Below are 10922 nucleotides of genomic sequence, written 5' to 3' on the forward strand. Positions count from 1 at the left end.
CAAATAGCCACGTACTCTGCCACTGAACGCTTCATCCCATACCACCAGAAACGTTCCTTCAGATCATAATACATCTTGGTGCTGCCCGGATGAATAGAATAAGCTGTATCATGGGCCTCACTCAGAATCAACTTCCGAAGATCCTTCACATCTGGAACACAGATCCGGTTCTTGTACCACAAGGTACCCTGATCATCCTCTCTGAAATGAGGAGCCTTGCCCTTTCTGAGCAACTCATGAATCTCCTGCAGCTTCTCATCATCTTTCTGATGCTGCCTGATCTCTGCCTCTAGAGTCGGTACTGCCTCAAATGCTGCACTGGAGGTATGATGCAAGAAACCCAGACTCAACTGCTCGAACTCCTCACATAACTCTGGAGGCATCTGGAAAGCAACGGCCATGTTGACATAACTCCTTCTGCTCAAAGCATCTGCTACAACATTGGCCTTGCCCGGATGATAGTGAATCTCCAGATCATAGTCCTTGACCAACTCTAGCCATCTTCTCTGCCGCATGTTCAGCTCATTCTGCGTGAAAATGTACTTGAGGCTCTTGTGATCAGTGTAGATATCACATCGCTGCCCATACAAGTAATGCCTCCAAATCTTCAGAGCATGCACAACTGCGGCTAACTCAAGATCATGAGTAGGATAATTCAGCTCATGCCGACGTAACTGCCGTGAAGCATAAGCAATCACTCTGCCATCCTGCATCAGAACACACCCAAGACCATCCTTCGAAGCATCACAATATACCGTGAACCTCTTCGTCTGGTATGGCAGAGTCAGGACTGGCGCCGTAGTCAACCTTTTCTTCAGCTCATCAAAGGCCATCTGACGCTCATCAGTCCATACAAAAGCCACATTCTTCTCTAGCAAAGAAGTCAAAGGCTTCGCGATCTTGGAGAAATTCTCAATGAACCTCCGATAATATCCAGCTAAGCCCAAGAAAGATCTGACTTCCTTTACTGTCTGCGGTGTCTCCCACTCGAGCACATCCTTCACCTTGTTCGGATCAACAGCAATGCCTCCCTGAGAGATAACATGACCGAGGAATGGAACCTCGTCAATCCAGAACTCGCACTTGCTGAACTTGGCATACAACTGATGCTCTCTCAGTCTCTGCAACACGAGTCTCAGGTGCTCCTCATGCTCTTCTTCTGTCTTGGAAAAGATCAGGATATCATCAATGAAAATCACCACGAAGACATCCAGATAGTCCATGAAAACCATGTTCATCAGATGCATGAAGTAAGCCGGGGCATTAGTCAAGCCGAAGGACATGACTGTATACTCATATAGCTCGTACTTGCAGGTGAATGCCGTCTTCGGAATATCCCCAGGACGGATCCTCAGCTGAAAATAGCCCGAACGAAGATCAATCTTCGAGAATATACGAGCACCTCGAAGCAAATCGAAGAGATCCTCAATACGGGGCAGTGGATGCTTGTTCTTGATAGTGACTGCATTCAGCTCCCGATAATCCACACACATCCTCTTCGAGCCATCCTTCTTATCTACCAGCAACAACGGAAAAGCCCAAGGAGAGAAGCTGCGACGGATATAGCCCTTGGCTAGCAACTCATCAATAGTCTTCTTTACTTCTTCATGCTCTATAGGTGCCATACGATAGGGCCGCTTTGCAATAGGAGCTGTGCCAGGCAAGAGATCAATGCAAAACTCAATGGCGCGTTCAGGCGGCATACCTGGCAAATCATCCGGAAAGACATCCGGGAATTCAGACACCACGCGAATACCGTCCGTGGGTCTAGCCTCCATCTGATGAAGAAATCCAGAAGGCTCTACTGCACTAATAACAACCTCTTGGCCACTGGAAGCTGATAGCAAGACTGTCCTCTGAGCACAATCTATCCGAACTCCCCATTTGGCCAGAGTCTCCATTCCCAGAATGACATCAATGCCCTTGGTGTCTAGCACCATCAGATCAGTACAGAACTCTACTCCCCTCAAAGAAACACTGACTCTCGGGCAGTAAGTGTGAGACCTCAACTGTCCTCCCGGTGAAGATACTAACAGGCACCTCTTTAATGTGCTAGTATGAATACCATGATGCTCGACAAAAGACTGAGTAATGAAGGAATGCGTAGCACCAGTATCAAAAAGCACTGTAGCTGGATATGAATTAACCATGAACGTACCAATAACCACGTTGGGAGCCTCGGCCGCTGACTCGGCCGTCACGTGGTTCACCCTGCCCTGTGCTGGCCCCCTGGGCTGAGCTGGGCGTCCCTGCTGTCCCGCCTGCGCCTTCCGGGGGCAAGCGTTGGCGTAGTGCCCCGGCTGGCCGCAGTGAAAGCAGGTGCGAGGAGGTCCCTGAGCCTGCTGTCTGGTAGGAGCTGCCGGACGTGGAGCCTGCGGTGCCGGTGGAGCTGGTGGAGCACGAGCCGGAGGTGCTGGTAACCTCGGGCCCTGACCTGCCTGCTGCTGTCGAGGCGGGTACTGCTGCGGTGGCCTCTGCTGGTACTGCTGAGGAGGCCGGTACTGCTGCTGGTACTGCTGGGGCGGCTGGAGTCGTGGACGAGTGTTGCTGCCGGAAGCAACGGGGACAACCTTCCTCTTCTTGTCCTCCATCTCCAAGTGCTTACGCTCAGTGTTGAGCGCACTGTCAACCAGATGGTTGAAGTCGTCGAAGCGGAGGTTGAGCAGCGCGTACTGGAGGTAGTCCTCAAGACCCTCCATGAAGTGCTCCTGCTTCTTGCGGTCATCCGCAACCTCGGCAGGGGCGTAGCGAGCTAGCTGAAGAAAGCGATCACGATACTCCGTGACCGACATAGTCCCCTGAATTCACAAAGACAGATAGATATCGGAAGATTAATTCAAGATTCATAAGGATAGAACAAGGAGCATAAGCTCAAAAGAAAACGCTGAATGATTATACTTAAGATTACCTGCTTCAGTGCAAGGAACTCCTTCTGCTTCATCTTCATAACGCCCGCGGGGACGTTGTGGCTGCGAAAGCGCTCCCTGAACTGGAGCCAAGTGAGAGACTCGCGGTCATGGACTGGGTGGGACTCCCACCAGTCCAAAGCTGCCCCTCGCAGCTGTCCTGCTGCGTACAAGACGCGCTCACGATCATCGCACTGGGCGATGTCCAGCTGACGCTCCACTGCACGGAGCCAGTCGTCAGCCTGAAGAGGGTCGGACGTGTGAGAAAACGTCGGCGGGTGACCCCTCAGGAACTCAGCACGCCTGTCGCGAGGCTGCGGCGGCGGAGGAGGCGGAGGCTGAGTGTGAGCGTGCTGAAGAGCCTGAACAGTGTTGTTCAGGGTAGCCATCATCTGCATCTGGAGCTGGAAGTACTGCTCCGGAGTCAAGGGCGGAGGCATCGGGATCCCGGTACCCTGGTTGTTCTGACCCTGCTGCTGGCCAGAACCGGAACCGGTGCTCCTGGTGTTCACCATCTGATTTGAACAAAAGATTTCACGAGTAAGGATATTGCAGGAATAAACTCAGATGGATATGATAACTCTTTGCGGAAAAAGACTCAGCCATGATAAAGTAGACAGGATAGAGTTGACTGTTTTACCCCCAACGATCTAACTCATTTTATTAATTAGTTAACTTTAACATCCGAGTGATTTTCTTTAAGCAAAATTTAAACTACTAAGCTATGCAATCAGTCAAAAATCCAAATCAAGCATGTAGCATAATAACAAGCAGACAATTTTCACAACTTAGCCGAGTTTAGCAATAGACTCGACTAACACAACGCGTCGCAGAACGTGCTATCGTGTTATTATAAAAAGGTCACCTAGCTAACTCATGGTGGTCAGATGACTGATTCAGGCCAAATCTACGAAAACTATTCTTCAGAGAGAAAAATCAAGGCAGAAGGGTAAAAGGTCATAGAAGTCAAGGGGTATAATAGTAAAATAGTTTCAGCAGACAAGGATTGGAGAGAAGAAGTCCTAAAACTCGACCAGTTCTATCTAGGCTTCGTCCTACAGTCGATACTGCTCTGATACCACTCTGTAACACCCGGTTTATAAAAGAACATAAACCGAGCAATCATATACGTGCCAGGATCAAGTCACACGTATATACAACAGAATGAACAGTATATCATAGCACATATCACGTAAAAAGATATAATAAAGCGAATACGAATGTTATTTATTACAATAATGACAAAATGTCTGATACAGCGGAAGCGAAGTACAAAATACGATAAAGCTCTCCGAAGCTGAAGCAGGGCGCCACAGGGACGTCGACTGGGAGACGAAGCACCTAGAAGTCCTCGTAGTCCTGGTAGCGCTGGACGAACTCCCTCGTGTCGGCAGGAACTGAGCAGCAGTAGCGTAGCCAAGAGGAAAAAGTAGAGAAGAGGCAAGAGTGAGTACAAAACTTGTACTCAACAAGTATAACACAAACTATGAGGCTCTAAGGTTGGCTGACTCAACTGCATTAGCTTTTAAGTGTTGGCAAAATTTTATTAAAGCTATTTACTACGAGTTGATGAGTTACCATTAACCCAGTTACATAGTAATTAATCAGAATTAATTATACTACTACTGAGTACCAAACCGAAACCAAGCCACCAAGGTAAACCCCGAGAAGCACCTCCCTCGTCGGAAGGAGATAACTTCACTAATCAAAAGGAGGATCTGGGCCGCTCATAACCGTGAGCACGGCTAGTATACCAGTTTTACACTCTGCAGAGGTTGCACATCTTTACCCACAAGTCGTGAGCTACGCCAGTTGTTCATCACACTTCCTTAGGTGAGATGGCCAGCGACTCACTACGAGGCCTTTAAAAAGAATCTCGTTGGTAAGGCGTAACCGCGAGAGTTAGGTCGGCGACGATGGGGCCCACCTCCGGGGGTACAAGCACAGGAGCGCAATCCAAGCACAGACCAAGCCGGAGGAGCAGGGACCATTGAAGCTTACTACTCTTGCCCCGCAGGTAAGTTACTCCAAACCAAAAAGATCTAGTTATTACGCCAAGTCTATCCCATTCTAGCCTTGTGGTAGCGCTGTTGTCCCAGGTTGTCGCTCTATGAACCGGTCCTTATGGAGAGTGGCCAACCAAGCACTAAGCACCGTGCTGGCCCCCTAAACCATGTTTCTACAAAAACCAATTTTAACGAGACGTGAGCCACTCAAGCCACACAGAGTGCCACTCTCAGAATTAAATTCAAGTAAACCATTAATCAATTTAATTAAAAAGGACCAAAGTGTGTTATAGCGCAGCAACCTAGCACAACTAACCAAAATGCAACCCAAAGGCATATATAAAGGATATAAAGTGGCTAGGAAATCCTTATAGGCATACAATATTAAAATGCAGTATGAAATTGTATTTAAAGTGATAGGTTGTTCATGTTACACTTGCCTTCCTCGTACTGCTCCTGCTGCTGCTCAAAGTGCTCCGAAGACGGCTGCTCCGGGTACTGGTACTGGGGCTCCTCAGATGGATCAACGTCTACTCACGAACACATGGCCAAAACAATGCACAATAATAAGCATACAAGCAAACATTAACAAAAACTAAGAAACAGTACATCAATACATAAAAACAGCACACTAAACTAGTCTAATACTGTTCTACGCGTTACAACGATCGCGTGGATATAAAGAACGCTAAAAACGGAGCTAAAACGCGTTTTCTAGGCCAAAAACAAGTTCTAGGGGCTTATTTGTAAGAAAACAGAGTTCCAGGGGGTTTTCTACAAAAACCGAGGACTAAAAATGTAATTAAAGATTAAACTCAGGGGCTAGCGCATAAAAACTCAAGGACTAGACTGAGGGCGCTAAATCCAGAAAGCTCGGGGGTTAAAATGTTAAAAACAGGACCTGAGTGGAAATAGTTTTGACTAACTCTGGACCGCGGGTTGATTATTATAAAGCTGAGGGGCTCTTATGCAAAACTTGCAAGCGCTGACCGTTTTCTTCTCTATTGACTTTGGCTGGGGCCTCTGTGCGCCATCGGATCTTGATCTGACGCCTGAGATCAAGGGGTCGCGGGGGAGGCGGCGCTGCTCGCCGGAGCAGAAACTCCCGCGGCGGCGGGCTCGCCGGAGATGGCCAATCCGGCGTTCCCGTGGTCGGTTTGGATCGCGACTTGTCTCTAAAGCATGCCCGTGGCATGCGTAAGCCACTGGGACACTCAACGGGGAGCTGCGGGGCTGGGAGCTTGGAGCACGGCGACGATGGCGGCTCTGGGCGGCGGGGTCTCGCCGGTGCGAGTGTTTTGGGCAACTCCGAGGGCTACGGGCTACGGGAACAGGCGCAAAAGAAGGAGGGGTTTGGGGCGTAGCTTACCGAGGCTTGGGCCAGGTTGGGGCGGCCGTGCAGGGGTGCCGACGACGTTGACCGGCGGCGGGGGTGGAGTGGATCTCACGGTCCAGATGCTGGGGTGGCCCTCCGGGCTTCTGGGCACCGCGATCCAGCACTGGAGGCTCCTACGAAGTCAGAGCGGGGGGTCAGCGCGGCTGTACTGCACCAGCGGCGAGAAATCGCGGTGGCGCAGAGGTCACACCTTCGAGTAGTCCCGGCGAAATTCAGGCGAGGCAGGGTCTAGGCTCCGGGGCAAAGAGTTTGGGGAGAACCCTAGGGCCACGGCGAAGCTGCTGCGACGGTTGGCACGGGCTAAAGGGCAGCGGAGCGGTGGGACTACGGCGGCGTGGAGCTTCGGGCCAGCAATGGCGAGACGGGGGTGGCTCTGGGCGCTGAGGCGGCGGTGGAATGGCGTGGGTGTGCACAGGGATGGTCGCGGGGGTTAATTAAGGGTGAGGCCGTGATCCCCTGCGCAGGACGATGGCGGTGAGCCCCGGTGATCTCGGCGGAATTCTGCGCGGGGAAAACGGATCGCGGCCAACAAATTGCGCGATCCCGGGCTTCTGGCTGCTGTTTCTAGAAGGAGGAACGACCTGCTGCGACTGTCCAGTGGGTCTCGAGCGTCCGCACGGGGCGGAGTGGGGCCACGGGCAGTGGGGGTGCGGCGGAGTGGAGCAGGGGAGTCGGGCGCGAGGTAGAAGAAAGGAAGGTGAACGCTGACGAGGGGGGTCGCGGTGTCAGCGACAGGGGAGGCGAGGGACGCGCGCGTGGGCCGCGCGCTGCTGAAGTGGGCCCAGGGAGAAGAGAGAGGGCGCGACTGAGGGAGTGGGCCGCGCGGGTTTGCCTGGGCCGGGCTGGATATTGGGTTTGGGTTTGCTTTGGGGTTTGTTTCCTTTTCTAAATTCTATTTCTCTCCTTTCTAAATCTAACTCAAACAAAGCTATTTGAATTCAAACAAAATTTGAATTCAACTCCTATGCATTCAAACAAAATAAAGCCATGCACCAGCATGAATGCAACAAAAATTTAAACCTATGATAAATTTTAATTAATTAAGGAACAAAAATTAGATTAAATGCCAACTAAACACAATAAACCTTAGAAAATTTAACTAAAGCCAATTAATTTATTAATAAAATGCTGAAATTAAATTAGGGTGTTACATTTACAATGTATAGTTTTTTGCTGTCATAATCATACTAATTGATTGCTTTATCCTATTATTGCCAAAAGGCCATCGAATCTACACCTCATTGCTGCTCTGATATATAAGTATTGTTTCACCCTGTCAAAATGGTTAGTACCTATCCCCAACGAGTATATAATTATATTACTGATGCAACTTGGTGCATATGGTACAAAATGAGTTGAGAAATTTTAAACTAGTACAAATAAAATTTTGCTAAGTAGAACTTATGTAATACTTATTTTGTTTACAATTTCAGCCTTGCTTATGTTGCTCTACTGACAACCTGATATATAATCTTTGCAGTCTGGCTCATCAAAGAGTTCCACTGGTGACAGTGAACCTGTTAACAATGCAACTGATACACAAGGTGTAAATTTAAACAGCGCAGCTGCTTCACAGGCTTACTCATCACAAATTGCTGGGAGTAGCACTCGAGCATGTAAGTCAAGGACACAAACCAAATGGCCAGAGGACAAGGTGACTGCAACTAGACTTGATGAACAAGGTTGGCCTACCCCAGATGCTGCAAGGGAAAGATTCGTATTGGTCTGTGGCCTCATTGCTCGGGAGAGGGTGTCAATCAATGTCACGGTTGAGGATCTCACACCAGAAATGAGGAGAGATATGTTCACTGTTTTGGAGGAAAAGCTAGAGTACCCAGCCAATCTGTCCACAGCTGCTCGCAATAAGGCAATTAAGTCGGCTATGAAAGAGATTGCACTTTTGCAACGGCGATTCAAGGCCCATTTAAGAGCAGATTTTGTGAGGCAAGATGAGCTTCCCTTTGAGAAGCACCCCTTTTTGAAGCCAGAAGACTAGGAGCAGTTTGTAGAGACAACCAGATCTCCATTGTTCGAGCATGTGAGCCAGGAGATGAAAGAGAAGAGAGCCAAACACAATAAGCCACACAAGATGGGAAGAAAAGATTATTATGGTTAAAGGAAAGATTGGGAGTTGGAGGATGAAAAGCTAGCTGCAGAAGGAAAGGAGAACCCTTGGGAGCAATATCCTGGCCGTTCTAGGCCATATCTGCAGGCAAGGTCAGGGCCGACCATTAGTGCAAGCGGGGACATAACATTCACTTCCCCTCTAGTGGCAGACATAGCAGATAAAGTGAAAAGAATTGCAGCTCAAGCTAGTGATGGTTCTTTCACTGGGATTAGGGAGAATGATGTTCTTACTGAGGCACTTGAGAATCCAGAGCATCGAGGTCGGGTGTGAGGTGTCTCTAGTTCACTTGGCTGGGGTAAAGGGTTTGGCCCAGAATGTGCTGAAATGTATAGGAAGAAGAAGAAGAAGAGGAGGTCTGATGCAGACAAGGAAGAGATAGTTGGTGAAGAATTCAATAGAGTTATGGAGTTGCTGAGAGTTGCATGTGTGCCCATACCGGATGGTCTGTGCCTCACCCAAAGTGTACATAATAGATCTTCTGACAACATAGCTGAGGAGGATGTGCCCATTAACAAGGGGCAAAATGATGGTCCACCTCAGCCGGACACAATAGATCTGCTGACAGAGCCAACTAAGTGCAGTCTTCTGGATGGCAGCGAGTATGACATGGAGCTCGCATTAGGCACTGTCTATCCAAATCAACAGACTTGCCATACAGTACCGGTATAGAATGGGTATGCAGTGGTGCAACCTACTTATGTGTGGCCCAATGCGAGGCACATCAAACTGCCTATCCCAGTAGAGTATGAGATCACAACCCTAGCTGATTCTCTCTTGCAACGCATATAGTGGCCAAGACGGAGAATCCTTATCCCACCCAGGTCTAGAGATCCAAACTCTGCAGCACCATCAGCTGGTAATACAGCTTCCGATGCAGCTACTTTAGCTCTGCGTCAGCAAAAGCAACATCAGCAGGACCTGCAGCTCAGACAGTAGCTGGATAGCCAAACTCTGCCCCAGCATCCGCTAATCCAAACTGAGCCCTGCAGCATCCGCTCATCCAAATTGAGCCCCAGCAGCGTCCGCTCATCCAAACTGAGCCCCAGCATAAGCAGCTCAACCAATCTCCACAGCAGCACATCGAACATGAGCCTAAAAATATGGAAGTTGGCGCTGTTTGGACTATGGCTAATCTAAAATACAAGCCGGGTGAGCCTATGTTGTCAGAAAAGGCTTTAAAGTCTGCTGGGCCATGTTGTCAAGCATTGCATGCTTACATCATGAAACAAAGTGGAAATGGTGCTATTGACATTCCTGCAAAGGTGGCTGCATCCTACTTTCATACTGAGGATGATTTAAAATTGGCAGTTGGATTCAATGACTTGTATGACCTTTACAACCTGGATAGTCTGGACATGAGCTTGTTGAGGTGCTGGACATTGTAAGTCCCTTCAAACTAAAATAGATATTCTTTAATTTTTACCAAAAAGCTCATTCAATGACTAAGAAATTGTTTATTTGTAGGAAAATGATGAAACAGGCAGAGGAGATGCACTGTAATGTTGGGTTTTTGGACCCACAGATATTCTCAGCCACACTCGTTCAATACAAGTCCAAAGATGTGATAACAGCAATTAAAAGGGCTATGAATGACGACTACGTGGTGGGTGCCTACAACACTGGTAGCCACTGGGTACTAGTGATCATTGCTATGAAGTGGAATGTTGTTTGGTATTTGGATTCTGCTAAAAGTTTTCCATTGCGAAAGTTCAAGGATGTAGTAACTATTGTGAACTGGTAAGTAGATTCTAGGTTTAGATCACATAAATTCCATCTCTTAATGTTTCTAATGGATATTGCTGATCATGCAGGGCCTATTCAGAGCACATGGAGACAAAGATGAAAAAAATTCAAAAACCAAACAAAAACCAAACCTAAACTCACGCACAAGACAGATATTAAGGTAAGAGCAAGGATTTCCTTTTTGGTGCCTTCATATATATATATATATATATTTGGTACTGCCTTAACTTGTGTCATTTTGGTACCTTCTTCATGCAGTGCGCTCAACAGCCGTCGGGTAGCTTGTCGTGTGGATTCTATGTTGCACTGAACATGTACGACCTACTCGGTGACATAAATGTCATTAAAAAGACTTCTGTAAGTATATATATACTTACCTAGCCTTGGCTCTGATCAGATTCTCCATTTGATTTTAGAAACTGAGTTTTACTTGTATTCTCAATAATTGTATTATGCAGGGTTACAAAGCTACCCAAGAAGTAGATCAAGGAGCACTAAGGATGGTCCAGCGGATGCTCTGCGATTTCATTCTTAAGGAGATCATCGACCCAAAGGGCAGCTTCCATGATGAGCCAGCACATGCCACGTGAGTTCATTCTAAATGCTCTGAAACAGTGAACTTTGGAACTTGGAACTTGGAACTTGTAACCTGTAAATTTAAACTTGCAGTCATAAACCTTGTAACTTGTAACCTGTAACTTTAATTCTTGATGTGTACTTGTGTAGATAACTTTCATTCTTGA

The 10922-nt window shown here is 48.0% G+C and overlaps 1 long non-coding RNA gene across 1 annotated transcript; it reads left to right on the forward strand.

Annotated features, from left to right (window-relative positions):
- The first annotated feature begins 7465 nt into the window (after positions 1-7465).
- Positions 7466-10922, forward strand: LOC120675680. The gene is made up of 5 exons (XR_005675444.1): positions 7466-9817; positions 9901-10173; positions 10248-10339; positions 10438-10536; positions 10638-10922. It is a non-coding gene; the product is annotated as an uncharacterized LOC120675680 (long non-coding RNA).

The sequence above is a fragment of the Panicum virgatum genome, chromosome 5N (genome assembly GCF_016808335.1).
Source record: "Panicum virgatum strain AP13 chromosome 5N, P.virgatum_v5, whole genome shotgun sequence".
In the NCBI taxonomy this organism is placed as follows: Eukaryota; Viridiplantae; Streptophyta; class Magnoliopsida; order Poales; family Poaceae; genus Panicum; species Panicum virgatum.